Source organism: Glycine soja, chromosome 19 (assembly GCF_004193775.1).
Source record: "Glycine soja cultivar W05 chromosome 19, ASM419377v2, whole genome shotgun sequence".
NCBI classification, from domain to species: Eukaryota; Viridiplantae; Streptophyta; class Magnoliopsida; order Fabales; family Fabaceae; genus Glycine; species Glycine soja.
The window spans coordinates 36,536,069-36,548,979 of NC_041020.1; the positions used below are offsets into that span (position 1 = coordinate 36,536,069).

General features: G+C 32.0%; 1 pseudogene across 1 annotated transcript; it reads right to left on the reverse strand.

Annotated features, from left to right (window-relative positions):
* Nucleotides 1–2,605: 2,605 nt before the first annotated feature.
* On the reverse strand, nt 2,606–6,169 carry LOC114397920 (annotated as a pseudogene). The gene is made up of 2 exons (XR_003663483.1): nt 5,996–6,169; nt 2,606–4,627 (listed from the first exon to the last, which is right to left on the reverse strand). The product of XR_003663483.1 is annotated as a CBL-interacting protein kinase 2-like (transcript).
* Between the last annotated feature and the right edge of the window lie 6,742 nt (nt 6,170–12,911).

The following is a 12,911-nucleotide window of genomic DNA, read 5'->3' on the forward strand; positions in this document are numbered from 1 at the left end:
TCATACCTCATACCTCATTGCTGATCTAAATTTTATATATATATATATATATATATAGAGAAACTGAATAATAATTCTTGTGAGAAAAAAAATTATGAAGGTATAAAATAATTTGATAGTGTTATTTAATATTTAAATTACTTTAAGATAAGATTTTTTATATTAAAATAATTTAAATAATAATTTATAAGTGAGTGATTTAAAAAAATATTTTAGATTTCTCATTCATATAAATTAAATTTTTCTTATATTTGTGAATATAAATAAATTATTCATCTAATTGTTTTGATATTTGTTTGTTTGACACCATCCTATTTTTTATCATTAATCTTCATTCCTATTTTGTAAGCATTAATTTGGGAATTAAGAATGCATTTTTTTAATTGTAAAATTAAAATATACTGCATGTTGTAAAGTTAAAATATAATGCTATGAATACATGTTGTGAACCATTGTTTTTGGCCATACTGGGCCTTCCTTTCAAGTAAAGAATTGGGACATAATAATAGGACTTTTCTATATTTATCTTGCACCTTCCATTATTCAATAAAAATACAATAACACTTTTAATAAAATTTTCACCTCCTTCTTCCTTCTCTCATCCCGCAATGGCATCTCCCTCAACAACACACCCTTGTAACAACATCCCTTCTTCAATAGCACACCCACACTGACAACATCCCTTCCTCTTGTGGCTACTCCTTCTTTGCCCCTCTCCCTCTCCATTCTTGCACTTCTTCCTCCTTTCATGAAGATTAGTGACTCCTTCACTCTTTTCTTTTCTTTTCTTTTCTTTTCTTCTTTTTTCTTCTTCTTATATTAAATTTAATTAAATATAAAAGGCTTTAAGAATGATCTTTTCGTAAGCAAAAATATTTTAAAAATGACATTTTCATATGCAAAAAATGCTTTTGGGATGATCTTTTCATAAGCTAAAATTGCTTATGAAATGGCTATTCTAGAAGCACTTTTTTGCTTATGGAAAGGTCATTATTTTTGCTTATGGAACAACCATTCTAGAAGGAGTTTTTTAAATCTAAAGCATCCTTTCCGAAAGAGTATTTTGTATATTACGGGGGGTTCTAGAAATCATTATTATGCTTATGGCAAACCCATTCCATAACAACAACTACAATCTGAAGTAGCCTTTCTAGAAATGTATTTTGTATCTTTTGGAAAGGGCGTTTCAAAAAGTACTATTTTAACTTATGGAAGAACCATTTTGGAAGCAAAAATTACAATCCAAAATGTCTTTTTAGAAGTATATTTTGTATCTTCTAGAATGGTCATTCTGGAAGCGCTACTACTATTTTTTCTTGCGAAAAAAGTGTTCCATAAGTTTTTTCTTTTGGAAGGGTCATTGTGTAAGACCATTTATACCTTTTATGGAACGCTTGTTCCATAAACAAATCCAAAACTCAAAATAGGAATGTCAATTGCAGGAAGAAAAGTCGGGTTAAGTCAAGAAGAATAGTTGAGTTGGAGAAAAAGACAAGAATAGGAAAGGGGAGGGTCTGGACATGTGCTGGCTGCGGGAGAAAGAGAGAGGAAGAAGGGAAGCAGAGGATCAGAAGAAGATAAAAGGGGTAAATTGGGATTTAAAAAAAACTAGGAGGTGTAGGATGCAATAAGGGAGGTGCAGAATTCAATTGCCTATAATAATTGACCCTGGATCACAAAGAACTGCCCAGGGGTTTTGGTTTTTCAATAATTAATTCTGAAAAGAAATTTTAGTAAGGCATTTGACGAGATTTTTTAAAAATAAACCTTTCTTTATTAGATCAAATTTATATGGAACCTACCGAATAAAGATTGGAACATTATTATATCAACGTAAATTTCACTAAAAGTGTTGAAAAAGTGTACTTTAGAAACACTCATAAGAAAAAAAAAAACTAAAATGAATTACACTTTTCTCACAAGTTAAATCAAATTATGCATCTCAACTTGAAAAAATTACATGGGAGAGCATCTATACAAGTTGACCAAAAACTGTATTGGTTTACCAATACTATACTCTGATTTCCCTCTGGTTTCTATAATATATCCTCGGTGCACACCAAATATGATTTGTATCCTGTGTTGACTGTTGGTTCATCCAAAGAAAAACAAGGATAAAAAATTACTGGTTATTCAGCATAACCCCGATAAAGCAGTTAATGTAGCGTGTTAGATATGATCACTATATATGGGTTATCTACAACTACAAGTTTTAGCTTCCACGCCTATTAATCAAACCCGGACACAAAACATTCGTGAACTCATTGGCGAATAAAAGTCAAAAAGCAATATATGATGCCATTTTTAAACTTTCACCCAATTGCATTTCAGAATCCACTTTTAAATAAAATAAAATGCAAAATAAAAAGTAGAGCAGGTCCAAATCAATTCATAGGAAAATTGGTATTGGAAAAAAACATTAAGAAAATGACACAAACCAAGCAGTTTCATTTAGACCCGAACACAGGGAAATTGTGGTGGGCTACTTAGTAACCTATGATATCATATCACACAGTTACTAACTCAAGCTTCAAAATGCAAATTGCCAGTTCAAAACATGTGAAGCAATATAAATCAACTAAGTATAAAGAATGACCATGAAGGATGGAATAAAACACCCAAATTGGTGAAATTTGCAATTTAGGTACACAATGATTCAAGTATCCATCAGACAAGAGGAGGCTGAACCAGCCACATTATTCTATGAGTCCTATTAAAATTAAGCACTTGACTAAGATAATGACAAAAGAAGCACAGTGCATACAAAAACCAAGGGGTGAAATATTGATCATGAAACTAAGCAGTATGAGAAGGTTGGTGCTCTTCCTGGACTACTTCATGTTGCTGTTGCTCTTGCTGTGGTTTTTCTCCTTGCCAGGTCCAAACAATGTCCTTAAGCGCTGGTCTTATGTCCTGTTTAAAAAGCTTCTGGTACTCCATGGTGTCACCATTGGACTTTCTAAGTTCCACCATATGGAAGTGTGGGGTAATCTCAAAAATCTCAGCATCAACACCCAAAGTTCCTTTCCTGCCTTCCTTGGAACCTTCCAATTTGAGCAAGCCTCGATCTTTCTTCTTTACTTTCAAGCAAAGCTGCTTACAAATTTCTTCCAACTTCAAGACTATGATTGAGGCAGGCTTCTTTGACATAAACCGTGTCTCTTTCTTGAGAAAAGTGTCCTCGAACAAACCAGGTAAATCAAAACCAGTTGAGAAGGAGATAATATCAAAAGCATTTAAGTTGCAAGGCTTGGCCTGTTCTTGCTTAGGCTCGGCAATAGGACCATCATTCTCGCACGCTTCAAATATTCCATCAGCATCCAGGGGAGCTAGCTCTTCGTTTTTGGTTACAGTAATAGCAGGCTTCTCCAACCCCTTTTTTAACCAAGAACTTTCCATAATCTTGGCCATTGATATCCTGGCCTTTGGGTTTGGATCCAATATTCTGGACAAAAACCAGCGAACATCCAGTGCAAACCATTTAGGAAATTTGAATTCCCCTCTACCAATCTTCCTGTACATCTCCATCAGATTTGTATCCTGGAATGGAAGATGACCAGCCAATAGAACATACAACATTACCCCACATGACCATATATATCAGCTTTAATCCCATCATAGCCCTTTCTGTTTATCACTTCCGGAGCAACATAGGCAGGGGTATCACATGTAGTATGGAGCAATCCATCTTGGCACTTAGATTCAGCAAGTGCACTCAACCCAAAGTCAGAAACCTTCAAATTCTCATTTTCATCCAATAGTAGATTTTCGGGTTTTAAATCTCGATGACACACACCCCTGCTATGGCAGTAGTCAACTGCACTAATCAGTTGCTGAAAATATTTCCAAGCAACATCCACCTTGAGCCTTCCTTTGACTACCTTGTTGAAGAGCTCACCACCTTTTGCATGCTCCATGACAAAGTAAATTTTGGTTTTACTGGCCATTACCTCATAAAGCTCAACCACATGTGGATGTCTGATTAATCTCATCACCGAAATTTCACGCTTAATCTGATCAATCATTCTTTATCAACTACCTTAATGATCACACTCATGCCAGTTATAAGGTTCCTAGCATGGTAGACCTTAGCAAAGGTTCCTTGGCCTAATAATCTCCCAAGTTCATATCTTTGCATAAGCACACTTCCCTTCTGCTCCATTTACTGTAACTACTCCTTTAGCATACAATCAATGCTACTACCAATAGGATAATATACCAAGTATACACTAAATACAGGTGCTTACGTGACCAGAAAGCAGTAAACTATTCCAAAGATTCTCAAAGCTCATCCATCTTCACAAACATCACGTTTTGAAATCAAACAATTGCTAAGATTTCCAGCCTACTCAGGCAAATGAGCATATAATTGATGTTGGCAGTGATCTAAACATCCAATCTCATCAAGGATTAATAAGGCTACCTCAGATGGAGCTACAACCTCATTAACCTGAGAGAGGGAACTCTTTACTTTCAACCACATCTTTCAGCATTCCCTGGATTTGGTAAAGTAAACTGGAGAATATTGAAGATGAACTCCTGAGAAACCTTCTCGAGCAGTCAAGAATAAAGCAGCACCTGGTTACCTTTCAACTACCCAAAAGCAAAACATTCAATGAAGGCATACCTGAAAAAAAAAAGGGCAGAAAATTGAGTAGGCAACATTAAACAATCCAATCCAACTAAAAAAATTATAAAATGCGAGGAAAAAATTAATCGTTTTCTATCAACATTTATAGCTTCTTTCAGATTTCAGAGTTTAACAATCTGGAAGCATGCAAAACAAACTAAGAAAAGGAACAAGGAAATCAAAGCTCAAAACAAAACAGCAACAGGTGACTTTTAATCATAAATTTACAGGATTTAACTCGACAACAAATTGGCCAATTGATTAATTACAGATTCCTCCATTATTATTAGGAATGAGTAGTTCAAGACATGCAAGAAGAAAACAGGTTTGAACAACTACAGAAGTACATGCCTATATGGTGTCAAAATTTAATAGATCCACCCAAGCAGTGACAGTATGCTTCACCAAAGCAATCAAGTTTAATAAAAAAATCATTCAACAGGTTAGATAAGCACACTGACATTTTTCAATACAACACACACTGATGATGGGCTTGAGACTTGAACAAGACACATGTAACCTGTGACACCATCACACGGTTTTGATGAGATCACCAGTGATTTCATACCAAAACAAGCTAGACAAACAAATAAAACTGTGCTCACATATCCACGTGGATTTTCTTAAATTAGAAGAATTTGGTGGAACCTCAGAGAGAAAGGAAATTCCACCAGGTTGAAAATAAGCACTACAAGCATGTGTTTCCACCTTCCATCATATCATGGCATAACTTTAATAATATTCCTTTCTGTCTACCTAATTTCATGTTTGTTTCACATGTCAATGGTCCTGTTTTGAAGGGTAGCAATCACGTAGAGAAAAATTGTATCCACGCTTTAAGATTGGCAAAACTGTCACCACATACAACAATTTAGTCGAAGAAAAGAGGCAAAGTAGAAGCAAAAACAAAAATAAAAAACTTTTACAAGAAAGGATCGAAGAAACTAAGAAATTGTCAATCAGTAATAACAAGTAAACAATCAACACCAAAAAAAAAAAATAGCACATCTTCAACACGAGATATACTAAGAACAAAACCAGTAATAACAAATAAACGATCCACATTCCACACACATCACCCCCACAATAAAAAAAGAAGGAAAATAGCACACCTTCAACGCCACCACGCAAATAAGAACATAAAGGGGTATGGAAAGAGAGTGGAAAAGCTTGTGAATTTGCGAGATGTTGAACATAATAGAGAGAAATAATCATCAAAATGATGTTAAACAATGATCTCAGACCTGAAGCCAACAAAGTAAAGCTTCAAACTTTAATGCAGAAAAAAGAGGGGGGATGTTGAGAATAATGCAGAAAAAAATGACTGTTTAAACTCATGAAAAAAATATGCAGAAGGGTGTTTACCTGTGAGGGGGTTTGAGAATGATTGTTAAACTGTTAGTGGCTGCAAATTGCAGTGCAGAAGACGAAGGAGAATTGAGCACCGAATGAGAGAAACATGTGTTGTCGCTTTAACGTTAGATGAGAAAATTTGGGGAGACTCGAATTCCTTCTTAGCAGATTCTTATAAACTTGAGTTCTTGTCTCTTCCCACTGGCCCCTCACCCCTTGACCTGATTGCTACGTTACTTGTTCATTTTATTTTATTTTATTTTAATATGCTAAAAGTAACAAATTTATTTATTTTTAAATTAAAAGTATAATAAAATAGTGGGACATATTAGCACTCATCATATCATATAAATATGATATTACTTTTATAAAATATATTTAAAAAGTTTATAATTTAAAAGTATTAATCATTAGAATGTACTACTTCTAATTGAAAGTGGATTAGCAGCTCCAAACTAGTATTATTGGAGCATCTGAGAGAACGCATTTGAACGAGCTGTACTTATCCTTCACTCAGTTTGATTTTCTTTTTCATCAAGTAAATTTTTAAATTCAAGTACAATTCGATTCAAATCAGATAGAGTTTAAGTACACGAGAGCAAGGTCGAATAAAATCACAAAATAAGCTAAATTATGTAAGCCAATCTAACTTATCAATTGTTAAATTTATTTTAAACTAATTATTATAGTAAAATGTACATGTTAAATGTTGCTTTAACATGTTTATTAAAAATAGCTTACAATAAGATTTAACTAAAGTATTATATTACTTAGTTTTATACTTGTGTTTTAAGAAGAAAAATATTCTGAACTTTATATTTCTTTTTTAATATTCCTTCTGACATATTAGTAAGATGGCCTTAGAAAATATTGCCTTGACGAATTGGAACATCTTATGTGAACATGAGATGCTAAATGGGTGGGAAATTTTTTGAAAAAGATGGAAAATGACTCACAATTACCTTTGTTTAACTTCTATGTTATCATTCCACCTAAACATTCTATACACAACAAAAGAGTTAGGGAGAAAAAGGAACTCTGGGAATAAGACCTCTTAGTGGTGTAAAATTAAGAAGAAATACTATTCATGAAACAATGATTGAGGAGGTGACAAAAAAACCTTAGAGTGTGTTGTCTTAAATTGTGTAAATAGTCCCATAACCTACAATGAAGGAAATATATTGGGCTAGCATATGTCCCAATGTAGTGTCAGGTCTGATCCCCTTAAAAATTAAAATAGTTGTGACCTACTACATAAATTCAACTTACTTAAAGGAGAAGTTGTTAACTAAATTTATGCAAACCCTAATCAATTGCCTCCTTTAAAACGATAACTTTATCTTCTTTCCTACTCAAGACTTTTAAATTGTAAAGAGCTATGTGTTACTTTTGTAAAAGAATAACAAATCTAGCTTGTACATTTTATGTAACTCATACATGTATCTATGACCTCGCCTATTGACAAAGCCATGAATCTTTTAAGAAATCATAACAAAATCTTGAATGTCAATCATGATAAACCATGTTGGTGAAAGAACGAAATTAAACATGAGTAGCAGTTACAATGTCAACGTGTCAACCATCTCTTCGCTTTCTAAATCTTCTATATAATTATTTATTGCACCAGGTTTGAGCTCATCATCCATATCCCTTGAGAAATATTAGGAGGTTTTGGATCATCTAACAAGTTTAGCATAGTCATAACTTGGACATGCATGTCCAAAAAGATGTCATGAGGATGGAAAGTAAAAGGTGGAGCTTGAATAAGATTAGAGGGCATGGGGTGGAGTTCTTTTTCACATGTTGAATATTCATGTCCATATTCTTCCTTGTTTTAGGCCCTTTTATGTGTTTTTTTCTTTTTCTTTGAGACCTTCCCATGATCTATTGGGGATCAATAAACCCACTATCATTTGTTTTAAGATAGTAATTGTCCCTCCATCATTAATGAGCTCATCATTGAAATTTAATAAATTAAATAGATTATTTTCCATTTTTGTCTTCCTTAATTGACACAACTATCATTATCAACTTTATTTTTGCCATTATTACATTGCCTAGACCTGTTTTGGCATTTTCCCCACATAATAATAGACCAATCATATAGTAAAGATCTTGTTTATCATAATTAAGATTTTTGTAGCATATTGTGAATTAGGGTTTGCATGTGATTGTTATCATGTACATTCATTTATCCATCACCCTCTTGGGTGGAGAGGGTCAACGAACCGATGGTGGAGTAACTCCAACTTTCAAACAATTCCTTGTTGTGTGACCATAATAGCCATATACAAGTTTTCAAGGTACACATTAAACAAAAATAACAATTAAACCAAATCGTCCACACTACAAGTTCTTTTAGGTTAATATCCACACAAATTCCAAAAAACTTGTCTCTTGATACATCAATTGTTCTAACATAAACTCTAACTATTGAATTCCCCGTTGGTGCTAGAGGGTCAAAAAAGAATACTTTGCCATAATATTCCAAACCAAGGCTAGGAAACACAATCTAAAATTCATGGATAAACTACATGATAACAATAAAAAAAATCCCCCACTGATGACCTTATTTTTATCTTCAGCTAAATCAAATTTGACCCACATAAAAATTATTCCCTATATCAACCACATCATATACCATTGAAGCTTTATCCTATCTCATTCTCCAAGTTCTATTTTAAACAAAATACTTTCAATAAGCTCCACGTGGCTCTAGTGACGAGGTTACGAAGAGGGAGAATTCTTTCTTTCAAGGGGGAGCTTAGCAATGTAACAAACATGAGTGTACTCGTATAAATTAATCAATAAAAAAATGTTAGAAAAGTATCAAGAAATAGTAATAAGACTCATGTTATTATAATTAATTGGAGTTTATGTATGTCTTTGACACTCCCATATTTGGAAATAACAATAACATATTAGTCAGATTGAAGTGATCAATAAGATGCAAGGACAACATTGATAGCCTTAGAGGCCAATATTTGATGAATTTGTGACAAGATTTGTTAAATTTTATGGCATTTAATAACATGATTAATTTAAAAAAAGTTCATGAAATAATATAAAATTAATCCAACAAAAACAAGATAAAATCAAACTCCTCAATTTCTTGTTATTTAGAAAATTGAGATAACTTTTACAACTTTTTATCTCAGGTAGTCAAAAGATAATTATAGTCCATTTCTCTTATTTCTGACTCATTATCTGCTAACTGCAGCTATATATAATAGTGACCTACATCTCAAATTTATATCATCTATTAACTAGAGCAATCTTTTATCATACATATATTTCTAATTCACATTATCTAATAACTACACTAATCTTATAATATCATGTCTTTTAAATTCTAATTTGCTTGTATGTATATGTATCTTGAATCATCATAAAATATAATAACAATATAAATTATATTATGATAATTAATATTAAAAAATATATTTTTGTAAATTTTATATTATTATGGTTATATTATCCATTGTTAATCAAATAATGCAGATAGTAAAAAAAATTCTCGTAACTCAAATATTTACCGTGTGTTTTTTTCTCTTTTGTAATGAACGTGTGTGCACTTATGATTTTGTTGTTACTAACATTTAGAATATAGTTTAGGATTTTAGAACATTTTTGTGATGCAGTAATTTTAATATTCTTTGTCATAGACTAAAAGTAATTATAAATTCATTGTATACTCAGGGTTAATTACCTAATTTGTAAAATCAATTACTTCCACTGTATACTCATTTTAATATTTTTTTATTAAATTAATATAGACACATATCTTAATTATATTTAATGATTAAAAATCAATTGCACACAAATTAATTACAGTCAACTTTAAAATAAACTAGTAGTTAAAAAAATCAAAAGTAAAGCGGGCAAGAAAAAAGATGAGGTTTAATTAGTACAAATCCTTTAAACGGTGGTTGAACAACCAAGTTGTAGTTGCCTATTGGGTCTTTAAAATATTTAGATGCATAATGTACAGGCAAAGATGTATTTGTTTCAAACCATATAAAATTGCTGTGGATTGAGCACTACAACAACCATCAAATGCAGTATTAATATAGTATTCTTAGAAGCAATGGTACCAAAAAAAAAAAACAAATTAAAGGTCTATCTAGGGAAAAACTAACATCCCTTAATTTGGCGTCCATCAAATTACTTTAAGATTATTTGATTCAAGACGTACTAATAGTCTAATATGAAGTAATGAAAAATAATTATGTAAAATAATAACAACATGTAAATTGTCACATTTTAATATCAAAGATCTGTAGAAATAATATTTGCAAGAGATAATTAAGTTGTTATAACATATATGCGTCTCCTCTATTAAAATTGTAGGCTTTTTATTAGTGAAAATTTAATATATACTCTTCGTTGGTGAACATTTATAATGCATGTTTTTATAAATTTTCACAGTAAACCAAATCAGTTTTTTAATTCAAGTAAAAATAAAAAAATTAAATTAATTGTATCTTTGATCAGTTAATTAATGCTTAGAATTTTTAATTAATATAAAACAATATATTTATGACTATTGGTTATAATAATAATATTTTTAAGGCTGTAATTTTGTTTCTCCTCAAATTTTAAATTTGTGTGATTTTCGTTTTTCATTTTTAAATCAAGATGATATTTAGTCTTTATATTTTTTCATAATAAATATTTTTTTTTCTATCAGTTGACCGTACGATAATAGGAGTTAAACCCATAACCCTTAACTATACAAAATAATAAATCATTAAGACACCTGTTTTATTTAATTAATTATGTTAATATTATTTTTTATGTATAATTAGTTAATTAGTCAAATAATAAGAGTTTCTTTTTTTAAATTATAAAAATTTATAAATTAAAAAATATTTAATATATACTTTTTAAACTTTATTTTATATTTTTTAGTTTGAATAATTTAAATATTTTTAATATAGTTAATATAGTTATTTTCAAAAGGTTTATGTAAACTATTTAAAATAAAAACATATAAAATGATATAAAATAAAATTAAAAAAATTATATATTAAATATTTTTTAATTTATAAATTGTGAATAAAAAATAATAACTCTTGATTAATGATATTTAGAAAATAATATTAATTTAGTGAACCTATTAGTGATTTATTGTCTTATTTCACTACTACAAAAGCAGAATTCAACGTCAATTAAAATGGGTATACTATGTCGGTTGAAGACCATCGTTGTCTGTGACGACGTAATAAATTCAATAGCTTTCAAAGACGGTCATAGAAAACCGTCGTAGATATTACAGAATTCTAAGACGGGCTGCCGGACAGTCCCGTCTTAGAACTTATGAGAGACTACGACGGTCATGGGGATAGCACCGTCGTAGACATAATCTTGTTCTACGACGGTTGTCTCCTACGGACTGTCGTAGAATGGTCCACAATTCTAACACGGCTGCCGGACAGCCCAGTCGTAGAAGTAACAAAATACTACGACGGCCATGGGGACAATATCGTCGTAGACATAATCTTATTCTACGACGGTTGTCTCCTGAGAACCGTCGTAGAATGGTCCTATTACTACAACGGTGTTTTGTTGCGGACGACCGTCGTAAGAGACGGTATTAATACTACTACGGTCTTCTGTTGCCGACGACCATCGTAAAATAGGGTCCTAATACTACTACGGTTTGCTGTGTATGACCGTCGTAGAAACATCACATTTCTACGACGGTCGTGTCCTTAGAACCGTCGTGGAATGTTTTTTTTTTAAAACAGCAAATTGTGCAGTAAAAATGTGCTGGTTCCACGGTTTTTTTTTTAACCCAAGCCTTGTAGATGGTTGTTTAGGTTATAGTACGTGCACAATTGTCATATAATTTGAACCTGATCATAATAATCGGGAGAAATATACATTTAATTAGTCAAATTTAATCATAAGAGCACATAATTAAGGAATAAAAAGATGATATAAACACTTTGAAAATCCTAAAAGCAGATGAAAATGCTTCTTAGAAGGATACATGCATGATAATGTCTGTTGATTTTAAAGTCATTAAATTAAGACACAGAGCTTAATTAAGGATCCCTAGTGACTCAACCATTTTTCCATTGAAATGATTACCTTGTAATAAGATCTGTTGAAGGTCACAGCTTGGTTGATGTGTCCCCCTGTAGCAACAACAACAAACAAACCCAATAGATCATAGACTTAAATATGGTAATTTAGAGGAACAACAAAGTCACCACCACCCTGATGGTAATTTCAGCTCACCTGCAGGTTTAAACAAAGGAGGTGAGGGTACCTCCTTGTAGTCCTTGTCACCACCACCCTGAGCAGAAGTTACCTAGCTGGGTTTAAAGTCAGCAATTGTAGCAATAAAAGTTAATGACACGACAACATTATGATAGACAATTAAGTACAAGCAAAAAAGTTAGTTATCAAATGTTAAGTGAAACAAAAAGCAGAGAGAAAATTAATTTCAATATACAACTCAAGCATTAACTGAAACAATGTACTGTTCAAGGCACACGCCCACATTGAAGGGCTGGATAGGAAATTGTTCAAGCTGAGAGAAAATTAAATTCAATATACAACTCAAGTTATCTAAACAATGTACTGTTCTCAACAGACAAATAAAATTCTGGCGGAAACGAAAACTGTTCCTAAGTTATCAAATTTTTTCTTGGTTTGCATTTCTTACATAAGAACCTAAACAAAAATCATAGTTTCTATCACAAAACACACAATGTATCTTACCTTATGGAACCACCTTATCTTCCTTAAACACTACGGTGTAGACCACGATGAAGACAACCAACAACAACCAAGGGCCTGAGACGACAACGAAGCAGAATCGTCAAATGAATGAAGGAATATAACACATGCAAATGAAGGGATAGACAAAGAAGACCTAAATGCAGGCTTACCTTTGTCGGCGACGACTGCAAATGGA